Here is a 14,573-nt window from a genome sequence, read left to right on the forward strand (position 1 = left end):
TTATATTCTTATTGGCAAGAGAGGAATATTGGGGGAAGATGTTTGAGAATAACTAGGTTTAGGTAGGTAGGGTAGGTTAGGTAGCAGGTACAGACATACATGACATTCAAGACAGACAGGGATGGTGATGGACACAAAAAGTTGGGGGCACCACGATTGGGGATCTGTAGGGAGCATCAGAGGTGTATCCTCATCCAGCATGAGTAAAGTAAAAATCTAATCTTCACCCTCAAAACTGTCATCACTTTCTTTTGTTGCAGACATCTGGGGAAGTGATAGAGTTGGCTATCTGATGCATGACTTTCTCAATTCTGCCATTGCAGACACCAAAGCCTCATAGCATAAGGTCATCCACCAACCCTGATTGCTTCTGATGGGTGATGTAATCATCACCTCCACTAGCACATCTCCCAGTGGGTACCACTGCACCTACTCCTGGGGCACAGCTACCAGATGCGGTAGCAGCAGGTACTGCAGGAGATGTGGAGGGAACACTGACAGGCTGGGACTCAGAAGTGCTGTGTGTTTGTGCTGCCTGTGGTGGTGCCGCTACAATGTCCATGGAGGTATCCCCAATGGCCTGTCTAGCTTACAATGCTGATAGTTGTGTTGCAACAGGAATTATGTTGCAAGAAAACCCCCCATAAAATAGAAGGATGGAGTGAGAGTAATATAGAAAATGTCATCAATGCCATGTCATTTCAATATTTCACATTTGGTCCAATTTGACACATAAATATGGTAACATTTGACACATCCATATATGAAAGTGAAGCCATTCATGTGTCTCATTGCTATTATGGGCAATTGTCAAATAGTTTAGCATCTATTGTATATTTGATATATGCATTCCAATTAAAGAAATGTCCATTTACAAATATCACAATGTTATTGTCGCTAACTGATTCCATTACATTGATTTTATATTATGTAATAAAATCTAATTGCTGTTGCTTGGATTTGAGCCCACATACAGTTGCATTGATTTACACATTGCCTAACGCAATGATCAAGAGATATTCAAGCAGGCATGTATGCTTGATATAATATATATATATATATATATATATATATAAAAAAAAAAATATATATATATATATATATATATATATATATATATATATATATATATATATATCGATTGACCTTCATAAACTTGAATCACAGTGGTTCGAGTGCTCATATGAGTGACAAGAAACCACGAAATTGAAAACGTCAACAGTCCTTAATGTTTGAAAAACAGCAAATCGAAAAGTAGATTTGCTGTTTTTTGAATATTAATGTTGAACAAAAAAAAACACAAAGTGTAAAGGAGGGGGGTTGCCCCCCTGCCCCCCCATGTGGGGGGTGCACCCCCCACTTTATTATTTTATTATTTATTTTAACTCCGAGATTGCACTACAGTGGGGAAAGAAACCATTTCTCGATCCCCACTATGGCATTCGCTCATTGCACATTCAAACCTTTTTTCTTTCAGCGTTTGCAAAATTTGCAAACAGCCTTTTGAACACTTGCTGTTCGCTCAGCTGTGTATCACCTTTATAAAGGTAAACCTATATATCTTATGCTATGCTTACTCACTTGTGTAGTGCCCTCCAAAGTAATAAAGTAAATTTCAGTTCTGATGTATGATGGTATTGCTAGCATTCAAACCTTAGTGATACTTATCCTGTGCCTCTCTGAGGTGTGTCAGTCTCTCCTGACATGCCTCCCAATTCCTTTCTATCCGATCAGATACTGTAGAGAACAGAAAAAAATATATGACAACCTTTATACATGGCCAAGTCATGGTATTATATTGCCTGGTGATGGACCACTATACTTACACAACTCAGGGACGTCAGCAGTTCTAAAATCTTCCTCCCATCAGCAAAGGAGATCCTGCTTGCACCATTTTCTGTCACTATAATGGTGACAAAATTTTCACCTGTGTGTGGAAGGACAGTAGACTGGTGATAGCCTTGGTCAAGCTATTCCTAGCCATAACCTTATACTAAGGCCAGGTTCAAATCTGCTGCAAAAACTATGCCTGTAGCATTTTGCAAATAGCTCAACAAAGGTCTTCAACTTCTCCTGACATCAACATTTGGCTCTGAATGGAGTACCAGCCTCATCATTGCTTGCCATGCCTTCTCCAGGATATAGGAATAAATGGCAGGGAACTGGTGCCCAAATTCAGATCTCGTATGTAGCAGATTGTGCATATTTTGCATGATAGAAAGCATGCAAATGGCCTGGAGTGAAGTGTGAAACACGGCAGTGAAGCTTGGCTATGTGTGATGCTCCGTTTATTTTCACATGTTCCACTGTGACTTATTCAAATGCTATTTAATGATAAGATCTGAGTTACATTTGAAATTATATATTGGCACCTCTAGCCATGACGTCTCATATGGTGGATGATAATCATATATAGACTCTTCTGACAAACAAATATGACATGGCATTGTCAATAATGTTTGTGTCGTTTGGTGTTGTTAAAAGATAAGTTGTTGTTAAGTGAGGCATAATGCCTTAATGGCATATAGACTTTATAGACTGTGACTAAGTACCTAGGAATTTAATCCATGGCAAATAAAGGAAGTTGAACTGTTGTATTTGGTACATGAAATATGAAAGCCACATGTGAAATAACACCTTCAGGGTGCAACTTGAGGTATAACAATTTGAACATAACAAGAGATAGACTTAATTCTGAAAAGTCTTTATGTGTTGGAGTTTCAGTTATTTTATTGGACTTATATTTTGGGGCAATTACTTATTTCCATAAAACAGTTTCATTTGCACTGACTTGAGTAATTTCTGAAACACATATTGAAGAAGAGGCCAGCCATACATACTTTGCATTATATATTGTTTTATACAACATACATCAGTACCATATGCACTTGTGGTAATGACAAATTGCATTCCACTGCAGCCATATTCAAACATATATTGAAATGTGTGTTGCTAACCTCTAAATGATTTGACTCAGATGTAACTGCAATCAATCATATTTTACCCCAATAAATATTGGTAATTTCCTTTTTACTTTCTCCAAATCTTTTGGGTTTCCAATACCATGATGTGAATTGACCCCATTCCTACGTGAAAGTATGATTAAAGATCATGAAATTAGTATTGTTTCCATCTTTGATGTTATCCAGAAGTGCTCTTCACAGCACCCGCAATATGCCCAGTATTGACTCCTTTTACAATTAATACAGAGTTACATGTACTAGTACCATATCCAAGTATGATTGTAAATTCTTTTTCATAAGACCCATTGCTTCTACTACTACTATTAGTGAAACTGTCTGGGTATTCTTCTTCCACATTGCCCTTGTTTCTGCCTGCAATCCTGGTATTTTATGACTTTATATATCTCTGTATATAAGACACTGTAGTCAATGGGTGTAGCAATTTCAATGATCAATGTTACTTTTGTCTTCTTTTCATGGTTTTTTGAACTGTTGATAATGGGTGATCCCATGTGATATAAACTTCATCATTTTCTACAATGTTTAGTGTCTTATGTTTCCAATGTTTTTCAGCTACTTCAGTATTATAATGTTTGCATAATCCCCAATGCAATAATCTTGCAACATTATTATGCCTTTCAGTATACAGTCCTTCTACCATTAGTATACCACAACATGGTAACATTATACATATGCAAGTGCTCTTTAAATTTACTATGATCATTGTTATAATTAGCACACTTCCTACAGAGAACAATTTACTTATATAACATTCAATTCATTACACAGACTTGTGCTGCAAATTTCAGTTTGTAATTTACCAATTGTACTTCATGTTCAATTACCAATACAAAGTCACTGATATGACTTTATTCTGACTCCTTAATTAAAACAGTTGATAATCTGGATTCAGAACCTACATTAATTGCTCTGTTGCTCAGAACTTATTACATTAACACACTGAGCCACAGAGAAAGTTACATAACAGGTGTATTTACTGCACGCAGTACTGTCCAGAGTGCTGATTGAAGTGCACCGATGACATTTGCACTACTGACAGCTAAGTTTTTGCATACGCCAAATATAATTTTGAGTTTTTGCCTTCGGAAGTGAACTATTATTCACTAATAGTCACTGCCAACAGTCACTAATGAGCAGTGCCAAGTGACATGCAAAAGATGAAGCCAAAAAAGAAGAACAAAACCATAACATAGTGAGCTTATTTATCTAAGTAGTGGCCTTCTACAGGAGAAATGTTGACAGTAAAAATTTCTGCTTTCATTGGTACGTCAAACTATCTAGATTTAAACCTAGCAACTATGGTATTACCTTGACAAATTGACATTTTAACAGTGTTTGCTTCATGATAACTTATATTTCCTCATGTAATTCATCATGCATTCATGACATGAGATTTATTGAGGAAGGGGCCATACAGGAGTTTTTATGAGGTCATGTTGTACACACCATATGCAACCAAAATGTACACCTGTGTTAATGACATGTATTACTGTCATGAATAATAGTTCAGACATATTACAACTCTATTGATTATGTATCCTACTTTCCCAATTCATTATGTTGCTGATTTTACTTCCTCAGACTTCAGGACATGACATATTTGTAACACCATGCACATAAAAGTGTGCTATTACCATAATCAGTCCTAAAAGACTGAAAATGGTATAGATCAAAGTTATCTTGTTTATCATCCATTATACACAATTCTGTTGTTATAATCAAAACACTGGACACCGAAATTATCCTTCAAGTTCAAGTACACAAATAGTTATTTCACTGTGAACAGTTCAATCAAAATCTGAATTCAAACCTTAAATGAGTTGTGTTTTTGCTCAGAACTTATCGTATTAACAAACTGAGCCACAGAAAAAGTTATATAACAGGTATATTTTCTGCACTCAGTACTGTCCAGCATGTTGACTGAAACACACTGGCACAAGTCTCATTTGTACTACTGGCAGCTAAGACTTTGTGCATGCCAAGCAAAATTTTGAGATTTTACCTTGGGAGTTGAACTATCATTCACTGATAGTCACCACTGACAGTCACAGACACACACTGCCAAGTGTCATGCAAAGGATGAAGAAAGAAAAAAATGAATCAATGTGATGATTTTTCAACTTTGTTGTCTTATTTCATCAAAATGTTGAAATTAATGATCCCAACTTTCAAACAGGCATCACAGTCTCTAGAATTGTACCGTGAAACCATGGCATTACCATGAAACATTGAAAAAAATGAACAGTGTTCACCACAACAACATTGACATTATGAGGTATGGAAAGTAGATGACATATACTCAGCTTTTTAATTCAAATATATTATATTTAGGGAGCACTATACTCATGTTCTCACACTTGTCCTATGTCCTTCAATAGTAGAAGTCTGGCTGAACGTGATACTTGCAGAAGTTATCCTAATGAAGCATGTCACATTACAAACGGTTGTTTTCAAGATGAGAGTGTATTCTACCGTTTGTTTTGAGAGCCTTACTCACCTTTGTTGTATTTCTAACATGACTGTATAACATTTTGCACTGATTCTGATTTTTTTGTCTGTATGTTTAAGTTGATTTACGGACACTTTTTACACAGGGGCACGGTTATGTTCTAACAGTATTTTAATAAAGGTGGCATAGAGATTATCTCCTATGTCAGTAAATGTAATGAAAAAAACTTTGCTAGCAGTCTATTCTCTCTCTGACTCACTAATGTAAGTGTACTTCCCATTAGCAGGAGAGTTAAAGACTTAATTAGATGTGCATTTCTGATAATGAATTACAGTTGCATGATATTAGCTAGACACTGTTCTGAATACTTGTTCTTTTAGAGCTAGGGAGTTTGCACACCTTGATGTAGATCTTGACAACATGTTTTCCTGCCCAGCACCTCAGGTAAATTGAGTGATTCAAGGATGATAATGAGCTGACCCCTAATTTACATATTCTACTGACCAAATATGTTAATTAACACAATATAAGGACATTCTATGGCCAAGGAATGTCCATTGTAATAGTGAAGACTATCCCCCAAATGCTACAAATCTAAACCTCTGCTGTTTGAATATATAGACTTGCTGAATTTACATTGTTTTGGAAATGCTGTCTTGCAGTTTCTGTTACGGTAGGTTATGCTATTTAAAGGCACTGTTAACAGTATGGTTTTAGTATGTTTTTCCAAGCAAAATAACCGATGTCAGCACTATGCACAGTTCTGTTTGTAATGAATGTACTGTATAAGACTTGCTATTGCAATGATCCTATAATTTTACTTCATGGGTTTCTGGAAACATTTCTGTGAGGATGTTAACATATTTCTAACTTGAGAAGCTTGGTTATGTTAAAGAGACATTTCTGAAGCTGTTTGGCCTACTTTTCTTCCATTGTAAAGTTGAGTTATTGCTATTGTGGTTGTTGTGGGCTGGATTAATGGGTTACTTACAAGTTCCTGCTTTTTTATTACAGAAATGAGCACTGTCTACACGTTGCAATTTTGTTGTGAATAGTTTAAAAGTTGCACTTACAATTAGCATTGACTTGTATTACATATTGAAATTTTTTTCTGGAAACATTTCCTGATTATGTTGACGAATGTCTGACTTTAGAAACTCATTGCAGGATAAAGTGACATTTCTTGAAACTGTCACACTGCTAATACTGTTCCATATCCTGAACATAACTAATTTTTGCCTTTATGAAGTTGTATTATTTGGGGTGGGGGTATGTTGGATTTTACCAGTAATAGATGTCTGTATTCAGATATCATCATTATTAACATTTTTAAGAATGATGCCTGCATAATTATATGTTTTCTGCCCCATGCAGATCAGCTTGTAAGCACACAGCCCCTACTCAATTGCCTGCTAAAAGTTTTGTTTTACTTCAATATAGGGATATGGACCTAAACCAGTCATGCCAAGTAAACCTGCATTTACAGATTCATAGGTTCATAGTTTAGTACTAAGCTAACTGCCCTTGCGAGCCATTTTAAGCCTAGCCAATTATCCCTTGTGAGACTCAAACCCTGCACCTTGTGTTTGTAAGGCAAACACCTTAACCATTAAGCCACCCTCCCAACCCCTTAAACACAACTAGTATAACTCTTCCCCAAATTTATTATACAGATATTTATAAACGGTACACCCTGTGGTTGTCTTCCACCTCTGCCCCACATCTATCGTGTCACTGGGTAACTCCTCTGACTTGCCTCACGTTCAGCCAGACTTCTACTATTGAAGGACATAGGACAAGTGTGAGAACATGAGTATAGTGCTCCCTAAATATAATATATTTGAATTAAAAAGCTGAGTATATGTCATCTACTTTCCATACCTCATAATGTCAGATGCTAAGAATGAAGTAATAGTCCAGGCCCTCTGCCTCCATGGCTCATGCATCTTAGTGAAAATGTTAGCTAACAAGCCCTTCCATGACCAAGCCTTGCGGCACGTGGTCAGTGAAGTGAACACTATGGGTGACCATGGTCATCACTGCAAGGCTATCATACCTAGAGCCATTGTCATACTAAAGAACACATTCAATAGACCCTTGAATGTTGCACAAGAATAGAAAGCTACTGTGGGTTGACCTGCTACTGAACCACCACTCACAGAGATGGAGCAGTTCCTGTCAACTGTAAAGGATACAGGCAAGTCAGAGGAGTTACCCAGTGACACGATAGATGTGGGGCAGAGGTGGAAGACAACCACAGGGTGTACCGTTTATAAATATCTGTATAATACATTTGGGGAAGAGTTATACTAGTTGTGTTTAAGTGGTCATCTTCTGTTTAATGCTTATCATACCTGTATCAATTTCCATTTTGTCTGGTCAAGCACATCTGGTATTGAGGTTCCATGACTACCTGCACATGGTATGGACATGCCTTTTACTCTTCTTCATTTATATATAGACATTTAAACAGTGGTGCAGCGATAGCGTTGTCACCTCACAGCAAGAGGTTCTCTGGTTCGATCCTCGGCTGGGGTGCTTTCTGTGTGGAGTCTGTATGTCCTCCCTGTGTTCGTGTGGGTTTCCTCCAGGTGCTCCTGTTTCCTCCCACATTACAAAGACATGCATCTGGAGCGTTTCTCCCTGGGCCCTCGCTGAAAATTGGCTTTGTTCCAAGTCGGACTTTCCCGGTTAATTCTCCTTTATAGCATCTGTTGTTGCTTTATTCTGGTTTACTAAGCATATTTGGATAATTATTATTATTGGATAATAATTGGATCTGCCCATGCTCCTTGCCATCTTAGTACTCTTTTCTATTCCCTTCTTCCCCGCTCTTAATAGACTTTCTCTTGATATATCCTACTTCCCTTCCTGCTTTACCTACTTTCTAGCCTCGCCTCTCTTTAATTCCTTAACATTCTAATGTCCTTACTTTATATTCTTATACTAACCTTTATCTATCCCAGAATTTGACTGAAATTTATTATCTAGTTTTCCTGCCAGAAAAAGTATATGGCTTTTACGACATCCACATTAGGAACTCTCTTCTACCGTGTATATAATGTATGGTCAACTTTATTGCTTGCCTATATATTTTGCTTATTATAATACATACATACATACATACATACATACAAATGTTTCAAGCATGGGCATTAAAGCCCTTCTAGCTTGCCAATATGCCAAGACACTTGTTCCCATAATAACTGCCCAGGCTGTTCTTAAAAATATCTAAACTAGTACTTGCTTTAATGTAATTTGGTAGTCTGTTCCAAGCATCAGCTACTCTGTCAGAGAGCCAATTAGTGCACTTCTCATTCATATAGAATCTTCTTCATAGGTTATCTGATGATTCTCTAGTACTTTTGATAACCCCAAACATTCCCAGAGGTAGTTGTCCCTAAATGCCCTATATACCTGAATGAGATCTCCTCTTAAATACCTGTAAGAGACAGTGTACAAGTTCAGATATCTTAGTCTTTCGTAATAACTTACATTTTCACATCCATGGATGCCCTTAGTATATTGCCCCTGTACTCTTTCCAGTTTATTCATTCTTGTTTTCCTATAGGGTTTCCATATTGTTATTCAATACTCAAGTTTGAGTCTAATGTAACTAAAAAACAATGACTTCATTATGTTTGATTTCCTGGACTTTATAAATCTTTTTATAAAAACTATAGTTCTATAACTATCATTAGCCAATTGGTTGATATGATTAGAAAAACTCATAGCTGAATCTACCCATATACCCAGGTCCTTAAATGAATCTACAGTTTCAATCACTGTGTGCTGTATTAAATATTCACCTTTCAGTTTATGTCTCCCAAATCTCACATGCTTAGTTTTTGATGTATTTATCAACATACTATTCTCCTGTGCCCAAATGGTCAATTTAGTCAAATTATGTTGCAGACATGCCTTATCTGTAATACTTGTAATTTCAGGTCGTCAGCATATAGACTGTAGAACACCTCAGATGAAAAAGTAAGATCTGAAAGATATAATCTAGACAAGTAAGGGCCTAGTACAGAGTCCTGTGGGACACCTTGTTTGTAACCAAGGATTTCACCTGTCCAGCTGGTGTGTGATACTTGCCATGTCCTATTTGTAAGCCATGCAACTATCCATCTTATCAACAGTACATCAATACCTAGTTGTACTAATTTATTGATCAATGTTTTGTGCATGACCCTGTCAAATGCTGAAGTTAAATCTATATAAATCACATCACAGCACAATTTTTCATTCATAGCTGTTATTATATTGTTATAGAACATCATGTTACAGGTGGTAATAGATTTATTTTCAACATATGCATGCTGATATATGGATTCAAGTCCCATCCTATCCAGTTCTGACAATAACTTATCCAGTATTACCTGCTCCATTATTTTTCCACAACATGAAAGTAGACTTAAGGGTCTGTATGATTCTGGGTTTATCCTACTCCCCTTACCCTTAAAGACAGGTTTAATAAGTGCATGTCTCCAATCTTGAGGAATCTCCTCATATTTATATAACCTAGTGAATAATAGATGTAATGGCAGTGTAAGTTCTTTCTTAAGTGTTTTCAGGTCATTGTTACTTAATCCGTCTCTTCCCAGCACTTTGTCTGGATCCAGTTTGCACAGTTCTTTTTCAATATAATCTAATTTGATTCCAGTATCTGGGGTTACCTGGATGTCACTAGGACAACTTACCACCCCTTTTGTGGAGCCAAACTGTTTTGCATAAGATTTTGTAAATATATCTATAATCTGTTGTTTCTGAGAATAAATTTTAGAATCTGCACACAGTTTATCAATTTGTGTATATTTACTCCTTCCACATCTTATGTATCTATAAAAAAGTTTCCTATTATGCTCAATATCTTTATATAACTTTTCTTCAAAGTTTTCTTGATCTTGTCTAACACTGTGCTTAATCTGTTTGTCCAGCTCATTTATTTCAGTTTTCAAAGTTGTAGTTCGACCTCTCTTCCATTTCTTATATTTTTGTCTCTCACCTTAATCAGGTATCTTGTTCATATGGAAATATACCCCCCTGATACTGTGTGCCTAGATCCTGATGTTAAACATTTATTTGACTTTTAGCACTCAAATAATTTCTCTTTCAAAACTTTCCACATTCCATCTGCAGTTTTTACACTGAGCACCTCACTCCAGTTAGTTTTATATAGTAACTATTTTGCTTCCCTATAATCTGTAAATAACCTTCTATGCATTGGCTTAGATTTCAGTTTGGCAGAATTACCTAGCAACAAATTAACCTTTATGACCCCATGATCACTGCATATCAATGGTGGTAAAACTTGACTTGAAGTTACAGTAATTTCTCTGAGAACACAAAAAATATCTAGTATATTCTGTCCCCTGGTAGGTTTTTTTACAATCTGAAGCATTTGCTGTTCCTGAATATACTCTGTGAATAATTTCTTTACTAACGTTGTTGAATCAATATTATTCCAGTCTGTTTCTGGTAAATTTAAGTCCTCAGCTAATATTATTCTTCCCTCCTGTGTTTCATGTAAGAAATGTATGACTTCCTCTAGGTCATCTGCACTTGACTTTGGTGGTCTGTACACTCCAACAATTGTTATATGTTCCAGGGTTGTCTTTATTGTCACAGTTACACAGTCTATAGTATTGGTGTTATCATTGAACATGTAATAATTACATGTCTCATAGCGATCTTTAATCCCTATCATAACACCTCCACCTGACTTTTTGTTAGAATGTCTGTTACAGTAAAAACATTTATACCCTGACAGAACTGGTTTCCAGTCATTGTTCTTTAACCATGTTTCAGAAACTATAACAACATCAATCTTGTGGGAAAGTAGCACATTTTCTAATAAAAAAAACTTTATTATTAATGCTCCTAGCATTAACAACCATCAGAGATGCATCAAATGTTGCTATATGTGAACTGTTACATTTTTGACCTGCAAAAATCCTGGCTAGTGTTTGTCAAATATTGCAAAATATCTGCTGCAAAAATTCTCTTCCCTGGTCTAGACAAATGCACACCATCCTGTCTGAACATGTGTGCCCAAAAGAAGGCTTGGGTGCTCTACACATTTCCATTTTTTAAAACAGGACATTTTTTCCATGTAGGTGTTTATCTAAAAAATCTTTTCATTCACAGTGACATGACTATCCTTTCTGTAGGTGATTTGTGAAAAATATATCCTAACACCAGTACAAGCTATACTATCTAGGAGGGCTGTCAGTTCCCGACTAACAGTCAGAGAATCTTTGTTGGTGATATTATTTGTACCAACATGAATAAAAACAGATCCATACTTCCTTACATTAAGGTGATCCAAGGCTTGTTTCACATATTCTATTTTTGCTCCTGGCAAGCATAACACTACTCGATGTTCATTATCATCTCTGCAAATATAAGTATCAGTTCCTCTAATAACTGAATCTCCAATTACAAGAATATCTTTGCTGACCATCTCTGAAGAATTTTCATCTTCTAATACAGTCATGTCTGCTCTATCAATTGTTACGAGTGATAGATCTTCATCACTATTAGTCTTATTAATTTCACTGTTTTCACTGCGTATTAAATTCTCATCCAGCTGGCGTTGTAAATCCGCAGCTTGAGCCACATAGTCAACATCTGTCTTTCTCTTCTTTTTTCTTACAGTAATGTTCTTTATCCTTCCACATTCAGTTTTGATTTCTTCCTTTTCACTTGCCCCTTGCCTCTTTTTTCTACCTTTTCCATTGGAAAGGTGATGCCTTTTTCTGTAGACTGAATGTTTTCTGATATAAAAATATTATCATTCCCAGTAACTTGTGTGTTACATAACAAGGCAGTGCCATGTTTACTACGTATTGTCTTTCCTTTACAGTCATTTGTCAGTTTCTTTTTCTTCCTTGTTATTTATTGAGAACTTCTTCCTTTCTTTCTTTTTTTGTTTCCTTCTAAACAAACTGGATCCTCAGATTGCTGAGTACTTGCATCCACAATTCCATAGTTCTCAGGGGCCTCATCATGTTTCATAGGAGTTGAATGTTCTTTGCAGAAAATAGATGCATCATTTCCTAAATCTGTTCTATTTGTTCTATGCCTAACATTATTTAGTTCATCAGTCCAGCCATTAATATATGATACAACAGTTCTCCAAGCCATGCCAATTGCACAAGTGCAATCCTCATCATTAAGGCGAGATTTGCTTCTAACAATGGTAAGCAAATCATCCAACTTTTGACACGAGGAACAAAGATCACCAGTGTTATCAGCTGTTACCTTTAAATATGCATAGCATTTATTACATCGTACAAGATACTTGTGCATTAGCAAATCATTAATTGCATACTCATTTAAGGAATCCATATTCAGCTTTAATTGAATAAAATATTGCAAAGGGAAAAAAATATACAAAGTCAGTAGCAAAGAATTCAAAGGAACTTATATCAACTTCTATGACAAAAATTATACCAGCAATATCCAGCTAAATAATAAAATACAATAAAGTTGTTCTGACCATACAAGTTCTACCAGCCAGACAGAAGTTGTCATTTCTTTATGTAAATTTATAGCTGTCTAGGCCCCTTGTGGTGGCTAGAACTTGCCTGTCCAAAACCTATCCCTTTCTCACAACCAAAAGTGAAACTAAAGGTAAAACAACAAAATATGAATCAAAGTAAAGCTTGTTAATAAGCAGTCTCTTCCTACCTACAAACATTTAAAAACAGTGATAACAAATGCAATATAAATTCAAATAAAACTGCTCTTACCAGTCAACTCCAAAACAAATCACAAACCAAGACAGGATTGTTTTGATATGCTCAGAATTTTCCTCACTGCAGTCTGTGTAAATTTATAGCTGTCTAGGCCCCTTGTGGTGGCTAGAGCTTGCCTGTCCAAAACCTATACCTTTTTCGCAACCAAAAGTGAAACTAAAGGTAAAACAACAAAATATGAATCAAAGTAAAGCTTGTTAATAAGCACTCTCTTCCTACCTACAAGCAGTTAAAAATAGTGATAACAAATGCAATATAAATTCAAATAAAACTGCTCTTACCAGTCAACTCCACAACAAATCACAAACCAAGACAGGATTGTTTTGATATTGTCAACTTTATTGTTTGCCTTTATATTTTGCTTATTTTGTATTTCTCATATTGTACTACTTTATTATTGTCTTAATATTTGTAACCATTAAAAGTCTTTTGGCTTTTCCTGGTTAGGGGTCGCCATAGCAGTACTCCAGTCCTCTCATGATTGGCAGTGGTTTTTTTTATGGTGCTGAGTTGCCAGCCTGACGCCCAACCTTCAAAGAAGGCACGCCCATTTATACTTGCACCTACCTGTATGTCTTTAGAGTCACTCGACCACAGGAAGGACATGCAGACTCCTCACAGAAGGCGCTCCAGCTGAGAATCAAATGGGAGAACCTCTTGCTGTGAGGTGGCAATGCTATCCGCTGCACCACCGTGGCCTAACCATTATTCAATTTAATTCTCTTTATGTATACTGTGGAGCTTTTTTCCCTGGGCCTCCACTGAAAATGGGCTCATACTCAGTTGGACTTTTCCGGTAAACAAATGTCTAATAAATAAAATAAATAAATAAATAAATATTTCTGATAATGTCTTCTTATATTTCTTCTTTTTACTGTTTTATTGGTATAAACAGTGCAGTGATGCAGCAGTAGCATTGTTATCTCACAATAAGAGGTTTTCCAGTTCTTTGGTTCGATTCTCAACTGGAGTGCCTTCTGTGCAGAGTCTGCATGTCCTCTCTGCATTTGTGTGGGTTTCCTCCGGGTGCTCCAGTTTCCTTCCATGTACAAAGACATGTGCCTGGAGTGTTTCTCCTTGGGCTTCTGCTGAAAATTGGCTATGTTCCAACTCAGACTTTCCTGGTTAGCAAATGTTAAATAAAAATAAAAAATAAATAATCACAGGTGAGGCTGCCACTGGCACTATGGAGCTCATAGTGCTTGATTTTGGAGTATCGGTAGCCTCTGATGATGATGGTATTGATGAACAGACACAGTCTGGGGTTGTAGAGGGTATGTTTGACACAGAGGATGTGGCTCTCACATCCACTCCCTAGAGTCTGGACATAGTTAGTATACCTGTGTTTAGACATGGCATAGAACCATCTGAGATTGA

The sequence above is a fragment of the Protopterus annectens genome, chromosome 3.part0, assembly GCF_019279795.1.
Source record: "Protopterus annectens isolate FY-2018-M chromosome 3.part0, PAN1.0, whole genome shotgun sequence".
NCBI lineage: Eukaryota > Metazoa > Chordata > Ceratodontiformes > Protopteridae > Protopterus > Protopterus annectens.